Raw genomic sequence first — 24,674 nt, 5'->3', positions numbered from 1 at the left:
ATGGGACTGACCCATCTGGGCAGAGTAGATTTAATATGGCCTTAACTTTACCTTACACCATGCATTTTTTTTTACATTAAACAGGTCATGACAAAATTCTGGTCCATTTTCAGTCTTGACAATGATGTGGTCAACAGAGTAGGTACACATCCCTTGGTGGTGTACAAAAAGGATATCTCCCTGAAGGGGCTGGTTGAGAAGAAAGTATGCACTTCAAGAGACTTTGGTAACATTAGATGTGGGAGATGTGCACAATGTCCCTTTATTTTTGATAATGGCAAAATGGCACGTAAATGTTTTGGGACCATTTTGCCTCGTAAAAAGTATTATTGTTACTCTAAGGGATTAGTCTACATCGCATTATGCGATTCATGTGATTCATACAGACTTATGGTGGCAGCACATAACAGTTCCACCTATTCACTGGGTGTATTTTTAGACCAGCTTTTGAAAGATACCCTGAAACGAGTGAGCCATGTACTGTTTGACTCATTAACTAGAGTGAAACAGGAATTTTTGAAAGAAACCAGGTTTTTCCACTATTGATGTGGTAGACCTGTTTGGTTCCATTCCCCACGATATAGGTTTGGAACTATTCCATGAAGCCTTACTGGAGTACAGCAACCTGGAACCCCATATGATTAGTTTTGTTATGGAAATTATGGAGTTGATTTTAAATAACAGTTACTTCATCTTTGAAGATGGATTTTGCAAACAGTTAAGGAGGGTAGCAATGGGTTCAATCTGTGCCCCCTTATATGCAAATTTAGTTATGACGATGTGGGAGAGGAGATTCATTTTTGGAACACATTTTGTCGAACACTGGCTCCTCTATCTAGGTTACCTGGATGATGTTTTTATATTATGAAAGGATGACCTTAACGTAGTCAAGGAATTTTTTTGAATATATTAACAACGTTTGTGATTACTTCAACTTCACACACAATTTTGATTTTAACTCAATTGACTACTTGGATGTTAGGTCAACTAAGGATCTAGGATTGGGAGTGTTTGCCTCAATGGTATAACACAAACCCACCTATTCCAACAGTTTTTTGAGGTTTAAAAATGAACACCCTTTATATATTAAAAGGAACCTAGTCTGGGGGCAGATGATTAGGGGGGCCAGAATGTGCTCCACTTTGGTAGATTTTGAGAATGAATTGGTACTATTGACTCACATGTTTGTAAACAGAGCAAACCCTAAAGAATGGATAGATAGTTTGAGGGGAGACGTTCTTGAAGGGTGGGGTACAAGGTACATACCACTATTGGGTCAAACATTTTGAGACAAATTCTCAAATGATACAGAACAACAATAGGTTCGTAAACTCAATGGTGATACAGTTCGGTTCATTTGGTAGAAAGGTGCAGGATATTCTATCCAAAAATTGGGTTATTTTGCAATGGAATGACTACCTCACTAATGCCGTGGGTAGACAACCCCTTTTTATGAACAAGGTGTGTCACAACATGAAATTTTTACTTGAGCACCCAAGAATGTAAACTGGAGCCCTACAAGGTACTACAAAATGTGGGAGATGCAATCAGTGTCCCTACATTTTAGAGAGTAACAAAATTTGGTTGGGAGACCCCCAGCAAAGAATACGATTGCAAAGGGGTAATTGCCATATGAAGGGGCTTGTTTACGTGAGTGTATGTCAAGGGTGTAACATGTTTTACATAGAAAAAACTTACAGAACCCTGAGGAGGAGAATTTACGAGCACCTTTATGCAATTGAGACTGAAAACAAAAACAATGCCTTGTACAAACATGTTCAAGCTTGCACTAATGTTTGGGGTTTCATGTTTGGTATAGTGGAAATTGTTAGACAGAATGTCAAGGGAGGTGACTGGGGGAATGAGATAGAGATAAGGGAATTAAAATGGCAATTAATATTAAATGCCATTGAACCCCCAGGCATTAATGACCATTTATCCCTTATGCCTATTTTAAAATCAAGGGCTAGGAATTTGTAACGTATTATTTTTATTCTTACTGTTTATTTTTAAACGTGGTGTAGGACGGAGACAAAAGTTTTAACAGGGTAACTATTCAGGAAGCTGTTGCTTTAACTCAGAATTGGTTAATCTGATTTAAAAGCTACTTAAACACTAATTAAGTCTATGGTTGCTGGTTTTGAAAAAGTCTGTCTTGTGAACAGATAAAAGCGCTTACCTGGATTGTTTTTCTGACACAGTGCTGTCCTATTTTACTGGATTTTATTCTATTAAATGGACATTTGAGAGGAGACTTTGTTTTCCTGATGGTTTTTGGTCTGTACAGGGTCTGGTTTGATTTCTTGGCTCATAAAAAGTATTATTGTTACTCTAAGGGATTAGTCTATATTGCATTATGCAATTCATGTGATGGTTTTGACATAGGTAAAACCAAGAGAGCTCTTAAACAGAGAATCTACCAGCATTTATATGATATCAAATGGCATAATGAGAGGAATGCATCTGTATAAACATATCAGGATGTTCCCTACACACTCTTTTAAATTTGGTGCAATAGATCATGATGGCCTGGGCACTGGGGGACCACTTGATGAATATTTTGAATTTTTGGAGTTAAAGTGGCAAATCAGCATCAACGCCTGTCAAATGCCAGGGCTTAATGACGGGTTTTCTATTAGTTCTTTACTAAGATTAAAATCCATGTACTGTTTTTAATATTCTAGACATTGTGGTAAACGGATAGAGCCATGTATGTTCTTGGATATATGCATGTATATTTACATATGCATACATAGAGTATTTTATTGTGTATGTCTTTGTTCTTTAATTGTTTGAAGTTTTTAAGAATTTGCTATGAATTAACCTATTTTTCAACCAATGAACTGCTACAGATGTGTTTAAATGAAATTCTTTGCTGTTGTTTTACCATTCTGAAGAAGTCTGTCTATGACAAAAGCACTCAATTAAATTTCTTTTGGCATCCTGTGCGTGATTTCTGATTTTGAGCTGCACATTCCTTTTTAGATTTACAGTTATTCACCAGCTGTCATAATGGCTAAAGCAGGAGAAGGGCTGAAAAACAGGTTAACAGTAGGCAGTGAAAAAGATAATACGCAAGGCTCCACTTGCTGTATTATAGCTAAAAGTCCAGCAGTTGTTTTAACAGCTAAAACTGGATACAGTCTCTCAAAATATCCTCAGCCTTCTTGTGATTTTTGTTAGTCCTGTGGTGTTGTCTGAAATGGGAAGCCTCAGGTTCTTGAGAATCGGATCCAATCAGCTGGTGACGACAAGAAAAACAGTATAAAGCGAGAGATAACTTTGATAGTTTCATTTTGGCATTTAAAAGGGTTTTTAATCAATACCAAATTAGACAGGGACAGAGGTTGATTTGTTTAACTCCTGTGTTCATGAGGAAAGCAATACATGTTGTCTCAAAGTTAAATTATGTTTATTACTTGAATTATGATAAAATTAAACAATGCTTACTTTAATGTTTTAAACCAACTCCTAAAACATAAGGGAAGAAATTCAGACAGCATAAAATAAAGGTATGTAATAGAGGAAGTGATTAAATTGAAGAAATAAGCACGTACCCTCATAGATGGGTGGGTGGGTGGTTGTCAAGTCACTACATTTGAAAAACTAGGAGACCTATTGTTAAAAGAGCAAGCACTCAGCACTATACTTGAGAGCATGAGAGTCTGCTTCTAAGACTAGGAATGTAACACTGCTAAAGACGTGTGGAAAATGGGGTCCTATGTCTACCTACCAGGTCACAACTGCACAAAAAATTGGGCATCCAGCACTACATATGGGTAGGAGGGGATCCATGGGGGTAGCTTAAGCCATCACAACAGGTTCAACAGGCAAAGGGGGACATTATTTCAACACACACACGATTCAAGGAGTTAAATGTTTTCAGTTTAGCAAAAGGGAGTAAGTTCAGCACCAATTTCCACTGACAGAAAGTGGGGAACAAAGTCATGGGAGTCAGCAAGCAGGGGTTGCACTGCAAGAATAGTGGGTTGGTTAGAGACAATCACTGCAACAAACTACCACAAGGGTTTCTATCCTATCCTGGCAGAGAGAGGAAGAGACCACTGCTAAGAGGAATACAGCATCAGATGTAACTGTTGCTATGCCTGCAATAGTTAAAACGGTGCAGTATTAACCCTGGCAGTCCACTATAATGTGGGCCAAGGGAGAGACAACTTTTCAGGTACCAATGACCAGAGTTTATTCAGACTAGGAAGGATAGAAATGCAGCTAAGAGCTGACAGCATTCAATGATAATCTCAGTGGATGTTTTAATAAGGCATGATTTTGACAATGCAGTACCTCATGTGCGTGGAATAAGCATGTGGAAAGGCAGCAGTGGGAGAGACCCAGACAGTGCCTTCACCTCCAACTGAGAATGGTGGTATAGCTATTTCAAGAGGGGGGCTAGTTAGCAGTAGTGAAACTGAATCTCAGCTACAGCAATCAAAAGGTTCTGGACTTCTTTAGGAAAGAGTTACTTCAAGAGAAAGTTATATAGTAGTTGCAAGCACGAATCTGAAGCAGCACCATCAGCAAATGCCAGACTTAATTTGGAGGGAGAGCTGGGAAAAGTTACAAAGGAAGAGATGAAACAGGTTCAACTCTCGGACCCTACTTCACAGGACTTGAGAATCAGGAGCCTCTTTGGCTACTCCCTTCAAGGACAGGGGAAGTCCATATACTGAGATAAAGTTTTATTGAACACAGAATGGACTCCAGAAGGAGGACTAGAAGGAGAAGTGTTACAGCAGTTGACAGTACCAAGGGCTTGTTGATGGTCACTACTGACCGGGTTCCTATTACACTATCGAAAATCCCTTTAGGTGAATACAAAGACATCAAACCATATTGTGAGAAGTACGTAAATCCCAAACATTCAAAACCACGAATTTCAAAATGTCGATTTGTTTTGGTTGGCCCGTCTGTGGTATAGCTCCGTAAGGTAAGTGTGCAATAAATAGGACTTTAGTGTTAGGATTTGGGTTAAGGTAAGTGCATAGATAGGTAATGTATGTAAGAGTTAATGTAGTGTTAAGTGTAGGTTTTTTTAAGTGTATGTATGTGTATTATTTATTTTGTTTAGGTGTATGTCTGTAGGGGATGTGTGAGGTAGTTATGGACCTTAGGGTTAGGGAGGGGTTAAGGAGAGTGCATAGATAGTTGTGTTTGTGGGGTTTAGTGTAGTGTTGGAGGTACGGTTTTGGTGCTTTAGTTTAGGTTAGAAGTAGAGTTTGGTTAGTGTATGTATGTGGTTTGTTTATTTTGTTTGGGTAGATAGTATGTAGCGGGTGGTGGGGTTGGCTGACTATGACAGTTCGATATTTTTTTTTCACGGTTTAGTGCGTTCGGGATTTTCACAGTTTGCTGTATAGGGGTCGATGTTTCGGTATTCGCGCATAGGGTTTTTCGCTGTGGTAATATAGACCTTACTGGCCATAGCCCATGATATTCCCTTCTCAATTCATATGGGCATAAAGTTTACAGAAAGAAGACTTATTCAGAATGATTATGGGCAAGGTATTGCAAATGATGTCAAGAGTACGGCAAGACAGCCAAACAGTACTAGAGAGTTGGCAAGGCAGCACATAAAGCTAAAGCAGCTTTGATGCTTTCTTCTGTTATTGAGATATCATGTCAGACAGTAGCTATGAACAGTGTGGAGCCTCTCAGTACTTCAAACTCTGAAGGTAAGAAGTATATCCATCTAGTTGTAATCTGTGTTACTAGATGTCCTGGGGAAGTGGCTGTTGAGGCAGAGGAGGTGACAGATGTTCTGTTAGAAATTTTCAGCAGGGTAGATTTCTCAACATAAATACTGACAGTTAGAGGTGCCAGTTTCATGTCAGACATGCTGACCTGTTTGAGAAAACATTATGGGGTAAAGCATTTAAAGACTACTCCCTACTATCCACAGACCAATGGCCTGTGGTACAAGTTGAAATCTACACTATAGACTACGTTATGGGCATTCACAGACCAGTTCAAGTGAAAGTGAGAGAAAGGTACCTGCCCCATCTCCTCTTTGCATAAAGAGATTTGTCCCCAGAATCTACAGTAGTTTCACCCTTTGAGTTGCTGTATCATCAAAGGATGAGGTGGGGAGGCTGGATGTAATTTATGATGAATGGGTGAGTGAGACATTCCCACCAAAAAATTCCTTGTGGAATATATCCTAAACTTCAGGACCATGTTCAGGAATCTCATAAAGATGACACAACACCACCTAGCAAAAGCAGAGCAGTGGCAAACGATCTGGTATGACCAGTCAGCCATTACCACAGAATATTCTATTTGGCAGGAAGTGATGTTACTTATTTTTGTTAGACACAGTGAACTGCAGGCAGTTTGGGAGGGTACGAGCAATACTGCGAGAAAGATAAGTGATGTTACCAACACTGTAGAGCTGCCAGGCAGAAAGCAAAAACAGAAGCAGAAATTGCACCTTGTTAACATGATGAACCCCTAGCATGATAAAGAGGAACTGGTACACAGCATCTGTAGGAGCTTGCAAAAAGAATCAGGATGAATCGTGTGGTAAACCTTCTCAGTGAGGCTCAGTCTGACACCTTAATGAATGAGGTAGCTCTTTCACAATAGATATCTCCTAACCAAATTCTGCAGATCCAGACAGTATTACAGCTGTTTGGGGACACGCTTATCTGTGTCAGAGTGGGTGGCCGTAAGACTCATCCAGACCCTGCCAAAGTAGAGATTATTCAGACATGGCCTAACACTATTATGAAGGCTGATTACTCGGACAGCTTTTAAGGCAATGAACTGAGTCTTGTACCAGAAGAGTTCTCCATATTCTCAGCCTTTAATTTTATTAAAGGTGGCTCGTGAAAACTCACTTGAGATCTAGAAGAGGGAGAGGTGTGAGGTTTATATATAAATATTCCACTGATTTCTGAACCAGAATGTGACATATATGTCAGCTGAACTGTATAAAATGCAACAGGTAAACTAAAACATGTGACTGAATCTGACAAATGTGTGTTTCCGTGACAAAAAAAGATCTATGAACATCTGACTTTTTTCTATGAATGTAAAAAAGAAAATATATGCAATTGAAGTTGTAAAGTTACAAATTTCTGTCTTCTGTTGAAAATCCTGGCAATCATCCATAGGATGTAAAATGGCACACAGACTGAGTTGCCATTCAAATGTAGAATCCATGACTTTTCCTGCTTGGTTGTATTTGTAGTCTGTAAGAAAAGATATGAACCAGATAGTTTATGTAAAAAGAACAGCTGAGTTGAGAAGAATTAGACTGCAGCATGTGACTTGAGAGATCTCTGCACTTTTTGCCGGGATTCATGAATATCTGCTCATCAAGCTGAGTGTATGAGCAATGAGTAGCATTGAGCAGTTTGCAATTCAGAAAACAGCATTGCATGTCAAGGCTGGCAACAAAATAAGGGTTAACAGCCGAATATGCTATTGACCTTATAATCAGGCATGCTATACCAAAATAATCATGGAGGAGTGATTCAGAAACATGTAAAATAAACATGAACATGTTCTCACTTTAGCACTGAAGTCCAATACATGTGGAAGAACTCAAGTAGTTAGCTGGAAACCTTTATTTCACCTGGTGAACAGCCAGCTGGCTCACAGACAGGACCCAGGAACTTAGAATTGGGAAGTCCATCCCTATAAAGAGGCCAGTCATAAGTGGAGTCCTGCAGGGATCGGCCCTGGAAGTGATCCTTTTTGGCATTTACTTCTCTGAAGTCAAGGGAAATTTCAAGGTCCTCTAGCTGACTACATTTGCAGATGATTGCAATTTAGGAGCAGCCATAGAATCCCCCACTGACACAAATGTTCTCCAGTAAGGGCTGACACAGACAAATACCTTTTGTCAGAGCCATGGACTAAAACTAAATGCCAAGAAATGCATAATAGCATCCTTCAGGGAGTCATCTACCCCTGTTAATTATCATATTGACAACACACCCCTAACAGATGACCCAGTAGTCAGGGACTTGGGGACACACATAGACAGTAATCTAGTCTTTGTCCATAATTGTCTACAACAGCGAGAAATCATTCTATGTTGCACAACTTATAAACAAAGGTATGGCATCTAGGTCTAGTGAAGTCATTGTTCTACTGTATTTGCTATTCATCAGACCTATCATTGAGTACAATGCCCCCAGTGGTATGTACCTAATCAGGCACATCCAACAGCTGGAATGTCCATAGAGGTTCCTCACTAAAAGAATACAGGGCATAAGTAACATGTCCTGTGCAGACTACCTCAAAGCTCTATCCCTGTATTCTGTCTCCTACAGGCTGTTGAGGGAGATCAATGCCTGGCATACAAAGCATTGTCAGATCCCACCGTTATGGACTTCCTGCATATCTGCAAAACAAACAACACCAGAATTGCCCATTCTAAAGACTTAAACCTTGACTGTCATATAAATAGGACCTGCAGTAGAGACAGGTATGTGCCCCAGAGACTACTCCTTTGCTGAAACAGGTTCCCTATCCATGTGAAGCAGATTTCTTCCCTAGCCCAATTCAGGTGTAACTTGGATAATTGGATGGGGAACAGGAAATGCATCCCTGGTTTGGCACCTATGTCTCTAATGGACACAGGCAGCCTTTAAATGTTTCATATCCTAGGCCTCTGCTTGTAAATGCTTCATCTCCCAAGCTCCTGCTTACACTTATCAAGAGTACCAGAACCTGTCAGAGATTTGGAATGCATGTCTAGGCTTAAAAGAGCCTTTGTAGTCATTAGCCTAGTACACATCTATGGACCTATGCTGGAATACAGGCACAGAAGAATTAAAAAAAAAATGTTAGGGTTGTCATAGATATTATAAACCAGTATCTATAACAGGGCCTCATACAAGCTGCTGCTGCTTCTGCTGCCCAACCTTAGCCTAGAAGGCAGAGTGTTCAGACCATGTTTGACTTACCATGGACTACAAGAAATTGAAATATTACAGTGCTACATGGTAGACAGGGCTACGATAGAGGAAATAGTGGGCATCTGCCATCCTCACATAAGGCCCCATAGGAATCATCGAAAAACCCATTCCAGTGAAAAAATAAGGTATATGTAGCTTTATTTATACTAGTTACAGGGACTTTTCAGCAACCTACAGGGGGACATATTATGGGCTTCACAGGCCTACACCTCAAGAATGCTCTGCCAGTTCTTCAGGGCAATGGTATGCCATTGCCCATTTCCCTGAGGTACTGGGTGCCATGTGACTGCATCCACATTGAAATAAAAGACTCACCTGATGAACTGAGAAGGAGGCATGTGAACAGTAAAAGCTATCACAACATTAGGTGGTCTGTAATGTACAAGGTACTGTCTATAATGTGTGCAGGTCACCCTGGCATTTTCCACAACTCCCACAAATGGCATACCTACAAACTGTACCAATGGTTTTCTAGGAGCAGTTTTCCACAAAGACATCTAGTGGGGGATGCAGGATATACTATAGAACCTTGGGTCCTATGAGAAACCCACACAACCCTACTGAACTAGGTTGCAACATTGCATATGCAGACTAGAAACATCATTCAGCATGTATTTTGGCTGTTGAAATCACAATTATGCTGTCTAGATACATTTGGAGGTGCACCGCAATATGACACTGCCACCTCTGCCAAAATACTGACTGATTGTGCCATCTTACAAACATTATACTTAGAAAGCAGTTGCAGCAGGGTGCACCAGGATAGGGATCACAGTTACCAGCACCACAGACGGGGCCAGCCAACACAGATGAGGGGTCCAATGAGGAACATGCAGCTGTGGATGATCATGGTAGATAGAGACATGCACAATATGCCACCAGTGAACTGCACATACACTTAGTACTTAAACAAAAGAGCTAATCAGGCACAGACAGCAACACTGATGCATACTAACAAATCAGGCTTTGCTTAACCATTCAGCAGATGGCTACTGTGAGCATCAGACATAGGCAACACCAGGCTCCAACATTCTCAGTGACTCAAACAAAGAGGAATGATGAACCTTGTAATGAACACATAATACAATACATAAACCGAAGTAAGCATTAAGCAAAATCTAGTTATGATTATCTATACAAGAATATCATAACAATGAATGCTATATGCAGTAAATACAGACAAAGCCAGCTATGATGCATTCAAATGGAATACAAATATTTACTTCCATACATATTATGTATTTTCTTGCCACACTGTGCATCAGGCATCAGGCATTAGCAGATCCATGTCGCACAATCCTACAGAATTTAGGGTAGTGTCAGCATCACCTGCACAGGTAGATCAAGAAATCTATACAACCTTATGGCTATTGAAAGATAATTAAGACACAAATGAAAACTTGCAATCCTACAGTACAAAGAAAAAAATGTATTTGCCAAAAGCATGCATCGCCTGCTCATTATGTGTGTCAGACATAAGCAGTCCAAGTCAGAGGTCAGGGCAATCTCAGCACCATCTGCACAAGGAACTGAGCAAGCTGTACTACATAGATAATTCTACCTTACTACCATACCTCTCAGCTGTACAGATTTTTGCTTCATATTTTTGGTCCATTTTTCATAAAATTCTGATTTGCTGGCAAGTTAGTGGCAAATCATTAAAGATTGAAGTTAGAAAATAACAGACATTCGACTTTCAACTTCATCCCCTTCAAAAAATTAATGCTAATGCAAAATCTGTTATTCTATCAACTTTCTAAGTTTGAAGCAAATGATGCAAGAAACCACAGAAGACCAAAAGTACCACTCCACATTCCCCCGGATTTACTAATCTTCCATGCAGGACTAGCTTGGTCCTGCACGGAAGCGACCATTTAGGAACAGGACAGTAGCGCGCCATGCATATTAATGTGGCATGCTGCTCGAGCTCCTAGGTTAACACGGAGCTTGTAAGAGTGCAGGGGGCGTGTCTGAGAGCAGAGCTCTCAGAATAAACATGCCCCTGCAATGTAGAACAGCAGAAAGGGGTAGGCAATGAGCGAGACCACTCAGAGGTGACTTTATATCCTCACCAACAGCCCCCCTTGTGTATAACAGCAACAGAATGTAGAAAGAAAATGAAGAAACCCTTTTTTTTTTTTTTAAATCCAATTACAGCTAACGTAGGTATGCGGGTGTGCCCATCGCTTAGCTACGGTTAAAGCAGCTTAAAAGGTTGAAGAGAATAACAAGGAAGATATATGCAATGAAGTAGCATAGTAATAGTGTAGTGGCAGAGCATTTGCCTTACAACCAAGCATTCCTTGTTCGAGTCCCACTACAGCACATTCCATTATACATGGAAAAGCAAGTTATGACCAATATTTTTGTTCTATAACCCACTAAATAACATATATTTATGAACTGGAGTGCTGCAGTAAATGCACATGTGAGGTGTCAGTGTCATAATGAATAAGGCACTAGTAAGCAGGTTTAAGCACAAATAAGCAGTAGTAAGCATATTTAAGCACTAGTAAGCGGTCTTAAGGCCGTTTGCACGGCGGTAAGCAATGCCTACACTGGCTAAGCAATGCTAAAGCTAGCTCTCTGTAAGCAGATGTAACGGCAGGTTAGCAGTGCTTACTGTCACGCAAACCCACTTACAACTGCTCAAAAGTGCCTTAATCACTCTGTATCCAACGGCCCTTGTTCTGCCCATCAACAAAATAAACAGCCATTCCGGTCTCACCCAGGACCCTATACACCATAGTCCCAGTAGTTTTCCACCAATCTGTCACAGAACTACAAAAGAATGAGGTAGTAGCAAACAAGTCCTCACCACAGTATAACCAAACTGAACCTGTGAAAGGCATCAGTATACAGTCATATGTGCCATAACCCACTACATAACATAAATATGTGAACTGGACTACAGCAGTAAGCCCAGACATGAAGTGTTGAAGTCCCCAATAAAATGCAAGGACCCCACAGACTGTAAGTACACATCAATCAGGTATACCAGGCATACATATAAGGTGTAATGAATAATAACACAATTCCAAAAAGGCATTATAATGAAAGTCTAATGTAAGCAATGCTAAGCATTGCACAGGCCAGCTTAGGAGGTGTGAGCAATGTGTAGATCAGCTAACTCATTGTGCCCAGTGCCACAGATAAGCCTTTTCAAAACCGGCCAATCACAGAAAAGTGCAGGAAATCGGCCCTACTTAAACCCAAGAGGTGGCAATACATCTCATAACTGGTTGTAGCTTCCCCTTGCAGGTACTATGGCAGTAAGGGGAGAAAGATTGTCCTTCCGGGCGCAGAACCAGTACCAGGGCTCCCAATATAAGGCAGTGGGCTGAGACCATCTCACCCGTGACCTCACCAGTGCCACTGGCATACCACAAACTGGTGAGCAGGTCAGGCACCACTATGCCGACCTGAAGCGGCAGAAGGGGGGGCCTCTTGGAGGAGTGGCTCCAAGAGGCTAGAGCATCAGGGGATGTTCCAGTATGTGTGTAATGATTACCAGCTCAGGTATATCTTGGATAGGTATGGCTAAATATTCCTCTTATGTCCTCCACAGCTGCAACGGAGCGGGCTGTGAACCACGAGGCCCACATTAGCCACCTGGCAAGGTTGCGACATGAGGCAGGTCAGCAATACTCATGCATTTACTGTCATAGGAAATAAAAATAAAAGTAGTAGTAAATTAATTGCTAGGTATAAAACCTGTATTGTTCAAGGCAAATACTGCATACACTAGAGAATATGGCAGGAAGAGTCTCATATTGTTTGTATGTCAATAAAAGGGTAATATCCTGACAAAACAGGTCTAACTGCTGGACTGCATGTGAATATTCTGGTATCATATGGTAATGTAGATTTGCAATCATGTAATAGTACTGTTGTATTAAGCACTGTTACCCACACCATGCACCATAAATCGAATGTGTAGGAATGCCTGTATATGACAGGTGTAATCCCCAGAGGCCATTTAGTACAACTGAGAGACACATAGACAGTAAACAGGGAAAATACAAACAATAAAAACTGAATAGCACATGCAACTGAGATGTGAACTGTTGTTTTTTTAGCACACACAGCCATGGTTCAAATCCTGCCAGTGGTAGTACTCTGCATACAGAATCATACCCCACAACTGTACAGATATGTCCAGAATGTCTATTAAAGTTGCCCATATCTATTGCCTATCAACCTATCAACCTGTCCCCCTAGGAAATCGGTGTGATGATCCCAGACGTATAGGCAGCAAACAGGAAATATAACTGAATCACACACATCTATGACAACAAACCTGGCACACTAGCAACTCCCAAATACCTTATGTGACTAAGAAGCCATGTATGTCCCATTTACACCCCAACTTGTTAAGCTGTGGTTAGAGTGTGTACAGTAACAGAGTGAGATGTATGTACATAATAGTAATGTGGAACCTGGTACTGTATGTGGGAACATTCAGGTAGTAAGGTAGTGCTAATAAACCTTCATCCCACAGGTCTGTCAGATACCAACACTGTGTCCAGAAATACAACAATGATATGCAGTTGCTCTGAATAATGAGGTATTACACATCACTATCACCCACACTGATGAACAACATAAAACTGTCTAGAAAATCTGTATAAGAGTGTTGTTATACAAGGTCAGAATGCATAAGCACAAGAGATTAATAAGACAGAAAGCAGATTGGAGATATACAGCAGTATCAATATAGCAGACACAACTGTGATGGACAGTGTTTAATTGTAGCACACAGCCATGATATGAATCCTGGGAGTGGAATTAGACTGCATACAGATTCATACCCCACAACTGTACACATGAGGCCAGAATGTCCAGTATATGTGCCCATATCTGCTGCCTGTCCCCTTGTCCACCTGGAAAGTAGTGGGATGGTCCCAGATGTGTAGCCAGCAAACAGGGAATGCAAGTGATTGTCAACCATCATGAGAACACACCTGTCACTGTAGCAACCCCCAAAACTGTTAGGAGAGTAATATTTCAAGTATGTCCTATCTACACTCCCATGTTGTCAAGCTGTGACCAGAGTGTGTACAGTAACAGAGTGAGATGTATGTGCATAATACTAATGTGTAACCCAGAACTTTGTGTGGCAACAGTCAGGTAGTGCTAACAAACATTGCTCCCACAGTGCTCCCACGTTGGGTACGAACACTGTGCTGAGAAATACAGACCAATATAACCTGTACTGGTACTGTTCAATCTGGTATTGTAGGGGATTGTGGGTATTGCAGTTTCTCTGAATAATAAAGTATCAGTGGTCACTGACACCCACACTGTGCTACACAATATAACTGTGTAGGAAAGCATGTATATGTGTGTGTCAGGTCACTAAAGGTTGAAGTGGGCAATATTCTATATATGTTCCGGCACACCAGCATGTGGTCAACACATGGACAGAGTCTGTGCAGAAAGAGTTGGATAGCTATGTGAAAACAACAATCCGGGAATATGTGTAGAAACAGTTAGTAAGTGTTAACAAACATTACCTCCACAGGTATACCAGGTAAGAGGTGTATACTGCAGGTAAATCTGGTTCATGTGTAATGATGACAACAGCCATATCACTGACCAAACTAAGGCTATAGGGTAGTGTAGTAAGACTTGTAAGGTACAGATAACAGCACTGACTAGGAAAGTAATGTGGCCTACAGGAATATACTAGTTGTTAATTGACATCTCCCCCCCCGCACCATATCTTCAACAATAATCAACATACCCACCCCAACTGGTATGTACTGACTGATAATGTCCATTTGTTTGATAAATAATTTCATGGTTCCCATACATGTGCTATATGGAATAATTCCAACATTGGTGGCATGGTGCCATCAATGTACCTGCATGCTGTTCTTATCACCACTGTGATCCCACATATGCATGTGTTCTGTTTGCTATGCAACTGTTCTGTATCTGGTGTCTGGGTTAATGGGAATATTTATGCATGCTGTTATACCCAACCCTGGAATGTGTTGACTATTACTAACCCATATTTGATGATGAAATCTAAACACTATAGCATGCTTGGGAAGGCCGGTCGCAGCAGACCCACCTGTCCCACCTCAGATGGCCATGGCACCGGGCTCCAGCATGTCTGGGGCCCAACCCTGGACCTCCCCGTCCATTGGTCCTGCACCACCTTTGGGTGGAACTGCCTCAGGGGATGGGACTTGCCCCCCGAGAGTGGGCACAGACAGGCACCTGTCACCTGTCGCCTGGTCGGGGTCGTGGTGCATAGAGCGATCAACTAGCAGTTTGGTAATCTTCTATGACAGCGCAAGGGCCACATGTCATGATTAGAGAGTCAGCCTGGCACTGCGGCTCAGACCCCAGCACAACCACCATTGGGGCTGTGAAGGTGCAGTGATGACTGCCCATGGGTGGGAACCTCAGTCCCACTGTTACTACTAGGGGACTTGTGGGCTTCTGATATCCCAACACCCCCCCTATCATGATGTTTACCACCCACATGTGTCATATACCACCCCTGTATGTGTTTTGGTTGTCTTGTCTGTTAACCTACCCAACCTACCTCCCCAAATATACCTACTACCCCTCCCCAACATCCCACTCTCACCTGAAAAAAAGAAAAAAGGGCAATCGGTTCCCACAAAAAAATCTTGCCCCATACATAGCTGTCCATTTCACACACATGTCCACTGGACACATGTAATCTGGTCTAATTGGCATCATCACTTATTATTGTTGTCCTTACCCCTCTCCCAGGGGTTTGAATGTCCAAATCTACCTCTAAATTCAGTTTATATGCACAGCTGTTGCTGTAGAAGAAATGGGCAGCTATGAACATTATATATATCATCAGGCCCATAATTGAATACAATGCCCCATTTGGGATGTACCTTACCCGACACCTGCAGCAACTGGAAAGACCCCAAAAGTACCTCACCAAGAGGATCAAGGGACTCAAACAGCTGCCCTACGCAGTTAGGCTAAAGAAACTCCAGCTCTACTCAGTTGCTTACCACCTATTCAGAGGCGATCAGTGCCTGACATATAAAGCCATGCCCAAACCAGAATTAATGGACATGCTGCACCTCAGGAAATGCAAATCCCTTAGAGCTACATGCTCCAGGGACTTAAACCTCAGCACAGAAATAAATAGGAAATGCTGGAGGGACAGATTCATATCCCAGAGGCTCCCCTCCCTCTGGAACAAAATCCCAATCCATGTTAGGCAGAGCCCCTCAATGGCCCTCTTCAAGAGAAATCTTGACGAGTGGATGGGAGATCGTAGGTTTACCCTTGGGATCTCTTCTGTGTCCCTACTAGACAGAGGCACAGTAAACTAACCTTAAAAGGGCTATCTTCTGTGACCTACTATACAGAGGCACAGTCAACTAATCTAAAAGGGTGGTGAAAGCCAAACACACTCTGGCTAGGCTTATAAATGCCCTAGGGCAGATAGTCTAGTATCACCCTATGAACCTATGAAACTATGAACCTTCCCTACACCCTTCCTGCACATCTCTAGCTATTTCCCTACTGTCTTTCCCCATTTGTGCCCCTTTTTTACCACTTTCCTATCAACCCTTTTTTCTTTTCTTTTAAAGAAATTAGTGCAGGGGTAAGCAGGAAATAAGCACTTCTAAGCAGCAATAAGTGAGTCTAAGCCTGTTTGCATGGGGGTAAGCAATCCCTACACTGGTTAAGCAATTTAGAAGCTAACTGGGTATAAGAAACTGTAACCGGAAGTTAGCAGTGCTTACCTCCATGCAAACACGTGCAAACCCGCTTACAACTGCTTTAAAGTGCCTTAATGACTCCATATTCAATGGCCCTTGATCTGCCCAGCAACAAAATAAACAGCCTCTGCAAGACTCAAACCCATGACCCTGCACACCATAGACAAACTGATTTACCACTAAGGCATGCTAAATATACATAACCCTGATGTTATCAAAAACATATCATCCAGCCCAGTCATTCAACAGTACAGAGAATGTATTCTAACATTCAGATGTATGTGTGTGTGTAAATATATTAATATCTAAACAGATACAAAATATCTATATACATTATAAATATAAATGAACATATATTAATGTGAATGCCTACATCAGCACACATGCACACATATATATATATATATATATATATATATATATATATATATATATATATATATATATATATATATATACACCTATATGTCTACATATAAGCAGCAAGTTACATATATGTAAGGAGATATATATCTATGTAGGTATATACAGACACAGTTATATATATGTAAGCAGATATATATATATATATATATATATATATATATATATATATATATATATATGGTTCCCTATTAGAATCCTGAAACACTATAAGCCTGAAAGTCAAAATCCTGAAAACTAATGACTGAAAATGCAAAATCTCGAAAATGCAAAATCCTGAAAGTCAAAATCCTGAAAACACAAAATGGACATACTGACGTCATTGTGGCTTTGCTATTGTTAGCCCTGTGGTGTTAGGTCATGCGTTGGGTCCAGGTGAGTGTGCGGTTGGTTTTATGTTAGGGTTAGAGGCGGTATAAGTGAGTTAGGGTTAGGGCGCAGGTTAGGCATGTATGCAATAGTGACAAATATTGGGGTTAGGGGCAGTTTAAGTGAGTTAGGGTTAGGGCATGGGTCAGGTGAGTGTGCGATAGTGACGGACCTTAGGGTTAGGGTTAGGGTCAGGGTCAGTTGGTAGATATTAGTGTCTTTATAGTGACATATTTGCATTATTTGTGTTTTCAGGATTTTGACTTTCAGGATTTTGCATTTTCGAGATTTTGCATTTTCAGTCATTAGTTTTCAGGATTTTGACTTTCAGGCTTATAGTGTTTCGGGATTCTAATAGGGAACCATATATATATATATATATATATATATATATATATATATATATATATATATATGTATATATCCATATAGGTATATATGGACATACATGTGTAGATATCAATGGGAGATTAACTAAATCATATATGTCCACATGCACCGTTAAAGGAGTTGAGAGGCCCCAAACAATATACGTCTTGTACGAATAGGTATACCCAACCACCCACAACCAAACACGTCCGCCCTGCAATACACTACCAAGTGTTGCAGATCCCATAACCAGGTCCTGACATGACGTGAGCACAAAATGTTAAAAGTACTACATCCCATCTGTATGATGTCAGGCTGGTATTGGTAACATATCATGCAGTACAGTCTGGCTCCCATAGGAAATGTAAAATGTGGAAGCTATCAACATCCCCAGGATACATATACACAGACACATATATGCAGATACAGATACACACACACACACACACATATATATATATATATATATATATATATATATATATATATATATATATATATACATATATATAGACATACATGTGACTACAGATACACACGCAGAGATATGTACAGTAAGATACTTATGTAGTAGGTGCACACAATATGGAACAGCCACTATGCCTACAGTTAACACCCTAACAACTGGATACTGGTTGAGCCACCCATACAAATGAGATTCGTTTTCTGCAACATATACCCACAGAGAGGTCATAGGATAAAACACCACACACAGGTTTTCAGAAATAGAAAACCTTTATTTATGTAATATTACAGATTTATATGCCATGTCATATAGCTGTTCAGACACTGACATCCATATAAACAGAGTAATGCTACTGTGCAACAGTTATACTAATACAGTAGTCTGGAAAGGTCCACAACTGTTGCTGTCCAGGCCAAGCTCTTCAAATCGTACAATAGTAAAGACAGACTGGGCCACAGGATACCACACAATCAACAGTAAGTGATGCAGGTGCGTACTTCAGCAGCCTCCATCTACACTCTGTACACAATCACTAGGTGGTAAAGATTTCAGTGAACCAAATGGGATGTAACTGTTATATAACAAGGCATAACTGACACCATCACAGGCACACTGGCAAACAGAACACTCTGTATGGCAGGAGGCAGTAGGCCTGCAGTAACCCACTTCATGTAAGTAATGTCAAGATAGGTGAAATGTATGGTACTGTACATCCAGATACATTAAGACAGCTCACCCCTGATAGCCCCACATTTTGTAACAGCCTAGGTTATGTATAGTGCATCCCCCCCAGACTTAATAATACAGGGCCATATACCACTGTTACATACACTGGCCTCTGGAGTGCATATGGGCACACATGTATTGTGTAGGTGAAGCCCACACATATATGGCCCCAGCCCCACCGTATGTGTGGGGGATACAACAGCAGTGGACTGCTAGCAGGAATGGCAGTATGGTGTACATATATGTGCATAGGTATCACTATCTGTATATGTGTAGACATATAATGCTCTGTATATGTATATATCCGGGTGTGTATATGCATATCCATGTACATATACACACCCATCTATACATGTTGATATGTACATGTGTAGTTATCTATATAGATGTCTGGATAATCATATGTACATATATACTCACCATATGTCCTGAACATGGGGTGTAGCCCTACCTCAGCCCCTATAATCCCAACTTCGTAGTGGAAGGGGATGTCAGGTATGTATAGCAGGTATATTAGTAGGCTATTGCTACTGTAATAGGGATTGTCTTCACAGACATGGTGTGTATGGGAGGTCTCATCTCCTTTTCACATGTACGCCATTGACTACTGACAGACATCCTAAGGACATCATAGTATAGTACAGCTGCAAGCACGTAATGCTCCTGTGGACTACAGCAGGGATATTGAACAATAGATGTGGACATTGTGACACACACTGTACAGTCCAGAGGTATACACAGAACCCCTTAGTGCAGAACATGTGGACCAAGCCTGACAATATGGGTGTTAACAGCCATGTAGATGGGTATAACACATAACGACTGGTATACATTCACCCCCATAGGTTATGCATTCACACACCCCTGTCTGTCCTGACACATAATAACTGCTGTTACAGAGGTGCTATGGCCACATACTACCCACTAGATATTGACATACATCTGTAGTATGTGGCCATGGCCACATGCTACCCACTAGATATTGACATACATCTGTACAGCATCCTACCACTCTGTCTGATATACATGACTGTTAAGTGAGGCCCGGCAGCAGTATATCTGGCAAGTATCTTTACAAGACATCTCACTGGGTAAGTACACTAAGCTGCTAGGCATGTAACAAAGCACTGTGCAGGCTACAGGCAGACTGGCTCAACACTGGCCTACATCTCCTATGGGGGAATGCACACATACCTGCATATATAGCAGGCTCTACAGGTATGTCACAGCACAGGGTAAGATACACCTGTGTGAAAATGCATAACCACAACCAATGTGAACATAGCCACAGCCACACATGGTAAGCTAGCATAATATTACAGTATATGGAATATCTGTTCAACGCCATCCTCTTATGTGCCACTCACACACTAACCCTACATATGCTGAGCCACTAGACAGTGTGATCTGATGCCTGTCTGTGGTATGAGACATGTGTGTGTATGGCCTTACAAACATGTAAGCCAATATAGTAACATACAGTGGAGCAGCATGTAACATCAGATAGGATGGGACCTAGAACGATGACATCTACCACAGTCTGTACACAGGCCAAGGTGCATATTAAATATACATACACTGTCAACATTCACCGTAAGTACACAGACCTCAGTACTGTAAAGACAACCACAGAATGTCCAGGTTATGTCATCAAATATAACCCCTACTGTACATAACATGTGTAGCAGTCTGATATCTCACTGGCTTGTTAGCAGATATGATGACACTAATTATGGTGTACAGCACATATGCATCTCTTAATGCATGACATATGTACAAAGGTTGACAGAGTTGTCGCTGGAAGCACATACACAGGGCCAATATTGACATGCTGCTGTGATAGCCTCATACATTTACTGTTGTAACAGTGTTTGTCACAACATATGTCCTATGAGAGATATGAAGTCAGTAACTGTCATGGCTTTCATCATCTACAGACTGCAATCCTTACACTACCATCTGCAGTTCACAGATACATGCTCTGTGGGTAACACATGAAACCAAAGGCACCACACACTGCACCCAGTCTGCAGATGACCCTACAGATGGGGAGTTCCCATAAACATAGAACTGACATGGCAGGTATTAATACATGTAGGCAGCCATATCCGCACACACCCTGTTAAATCAACATTACTCCAAATGCAGTATAGCAACACTTACAGTCTGTAGTCAGGTCAGGAACACCCCCCTCCAGTGTGTTGGCCTGTTTCCACAGTGTATGTTGTTAAAGGTAAATCCCCAATCCATCTGAGATGCTGTTTGCCAAACAACAGGTCGAGTTCCTCCTTACAGTGAATGAAAAGGACCAACACCAACATGATGTTCCTAGTTATTGGAGTGTGTTTCCATGCACTTGGCTATGGGAATGTTACCACAGCTGTTCCATATGCAATCAGCTAGAGGAGGGCTGCAATTTGTGCAGAGGCCATCAGCTGATCACGAACATCACTTAAAATGCACATGCTGCTGCATAAACAAAGCAGGTGTAGGTCTCCACATCCACCAGTGAGGGAGTGAGAGAGGCAGAAAGAGGCAAAGACAAGTCAGGAAGGGGTGGAAGAGTAAAACATAAGCATGTTTGTGTCACACACCTACCACCACAGTGTATCAAACCCCTGATGACTATGTAGTGCTATCACAGTTCTATGCAGTCATTGGATGTGCCACATAGGTTACCTGCTGTGGAGCCCTCAGAACATATATGTGATGATGAGTGACATCTGCAACAGGGATATGGTAGCTATATGGTAGGTGAAGTACACATGCCTGTCCGCATGAACAGCTGCCAGCATCAACACAGCCACACTCTCACAGGGATGCACACACATTGACACACTTGGCAGGGCCATGGATACAGCTCATCACTACTGAGATTGCCACAACACATTACTGTGCAGGTATCACATGCACCTCATGGGTCAAACAGAGGTTATATGGGCAAAGGGTATGGGGAGGTGTCTGACATCAAACAACATGCTTCAGTATGCCAGTGGGGGTTGCAGTGAGTGTGGATGTGATCATACACATCATACAACACACACACAAGCACACAGGGTGCCAGTACTGACATGCATCGGTGCATTTCTGAACGGGTGTGTGGTGGTCGACGATGGCTATACAAGGCTAGGTGATGGGTACACCATGCCATCAGGCCACATGACAATGGTCTGCATTGTGGCTCAGGGCTGTAGTTTCTGCATTTGCCCACACAGGTGGGTATTGTATCCACCATCCAGTCACATGAGTGACTATTGTGTGTGGCCAATGCTGTACATTGCTTGCCATGAATGTGGTCCTTAGTCCATGACATGGATGGTGTCTGGGATGTGCCCACCTCCCACATGCATGTACAGTGACATGTGGAACTGTACCTGGGGTGTCTGGCCCATGTTGTGTACACAGATTATCATCAGATGTGCCAGTCTTGGCCACCTGTGGTGGGAACTGGTAATGGACAGCAGGTTTATCCTGCACCTACTTTAATAGCATACTAATGGCATTCCTTGGTGTCAGTTGCATCTGTCCATCCAGGGCATGTTTTCAGGCATGATATGTCCTTTGTGGGTCACATGTGATGGCACCACAGGTGTTGTAGGTGTCCAGTGGGGAACATGGGGAAGGTGCACTGTCAGCATGTACATGCTGTTATAGGATGCACAATGGGAATTACTGGAGAACTCCTTCCCTAAAGGTGTATTTCACATTGGATGACATCAGCACGATTGCCAAAGTAGGGCATTCAAATTGTAGTGAGTGTGACTACCCAAAAAAGCATTGCTCTCTACACAGACAGAGTCAGACAGACACACACGCAAACACACACACACTTGCCAAGTGAGGGATTAGAATTCCTACCTAATTTATCATACTACAACAGTACACAGTTATAGGACATGCTATGTAAATTACTGGTCTACATTTTTCCCAGAGGTGTATTTCTAGGTTGATGACATCAGCAGCCTTACCAAAGTAGAGCATTTCAATTGTAAGGAGTGTGACCACCATAAAAAGCATTGCTCTCTACACAGACACACATGCACAATTGCCAAGTCTGGAATTAGAATGCCTACCTAACTAATTTCTCACACTACAGCACTACACAGTTACAGCATGCGCTACAGAGATTAGTGGGTTACAACCTTCCCAGAGGTGCATTTCTAGGTGGATGACATCAGCAGCCTTACCAAAGTAGAGCATTTCAATTGTAGGGAGTGTGACTACCCTAAAAAGCATTGCTCTCTACGCAGACAGACACACACACAGTTGCCATGTCTGGGAATGGAACTCCTACCTAACTAGTTTATCACACTACAGCAGTACACAGTTATAGGACATGCCCTGGAGATTACTGGCTAAAACCCGTGTATTTCATGGTGGATGATCTCAGCATGCTTGTCATAGTAGGGCTATGGGGTAGGCAGTCTGTGTGCATGGGCCATAACCCATTCATCTAGGGGTTGACATGCCACATGCGGGCACAAACTGGGTCATATTTTACAGGTACATGTATACAGCTGCTAGATGACTACTTCCTTGTACAGTCATGTTGCACAGCTAGCACATGCACCACATAGTCTGTAATGCTGACAGATACTGGTGGCTAGAATCTGCAGTGAGTGACATCTGACCCTTGTGTGTTTGTGGCCCTTTGGCCGTGTGCTGGGTGGGACAGGCCTGGATGGCTCCTTGTCGCAGTTACCCTCTTCCACACATCTATGTACATCTACTTTTGGCTTATTATAGTGTGTTGTCCTTACATATATGCTTGTATTCCTATCCACTGTGTGTGCAAAGCATGAGTGGTGCATACTGAGGAGTGTCTGCACTAACATCTGCGGCTGCCAGATATGTTTGGTCCACTGGTGTTTGCAGACATGGCCTTCATGTGTTTAAGTGTGTGAGCATGCCCAGTATGACCTTTCAGTATGTTGTTGACTGACATTGCCTTCATTTCTCTAAGTGTGTGGGCATGCCCAGTATGCCCATCTGTATTGAATGCATGGTTCGAGTCCAGGTTGTTTGTAATGCAGTGCTGACCTTTGTGTTGTACACCTACAGGTAGCATGCTGTCTTTGCAGGGTATCCGCCAATCATTTGGTATTGATTGTTACTGCATTTCTGCATAGGATGGGGGGGGCACACCTATCTATTTCTGCATATATATATATATATATATATATATATATATATATATATATATATATATATATACATATACATACACAGGATTGGGGGGGGCACACCTGACTGTTGCTACATTTCTCCATAAGACTGGGGGGCACACCTGACTATTTCTACATTTCTAAACAGAATTGGGGGGGCACACCTGACTGTTACTACATTTCTATGTAGGATGGGGGGGGGGGCACACCTGACGTTTTCTACATTTCCACACAGGATTGGGGTGGCACACCTGACTGTTACTACATTTCTACATAGGATGGGGGGGCACACCTGACACTTGTACACATTTGCTAGGACTGTACTGGTCGGATACTCCATTTCATTCTGTAGTCTTACCTATCATGCTGACTAGAGGCATACCAGTGTACTACATATCTTAGCTTTTATTTACCTACATATTATTTTATGACTTTCTACCCTTCAGAAATTACATTCCACTGTCTGACCTGCTGTAGTCTG

The sequence above is a fragment of the Protopterus annectens genome, chromosome 2.part0, assembly GCF_019279795.1.
Source record: "Protopterus annectens isolate FY-2018-M chromosome 2.part0, PAN1.0, whole genome shotgun sequence".
In the NCBI taxonomy this organism is placed as follows: domain Eukaryota; kingdom Metazoa; phylum Chordata; order Ceratodontiformes; family Protopteridae; genus Protopterus; species Protopterus annectens.
This window is presented reverse-complemented; position numbering follows the sequence as displayed.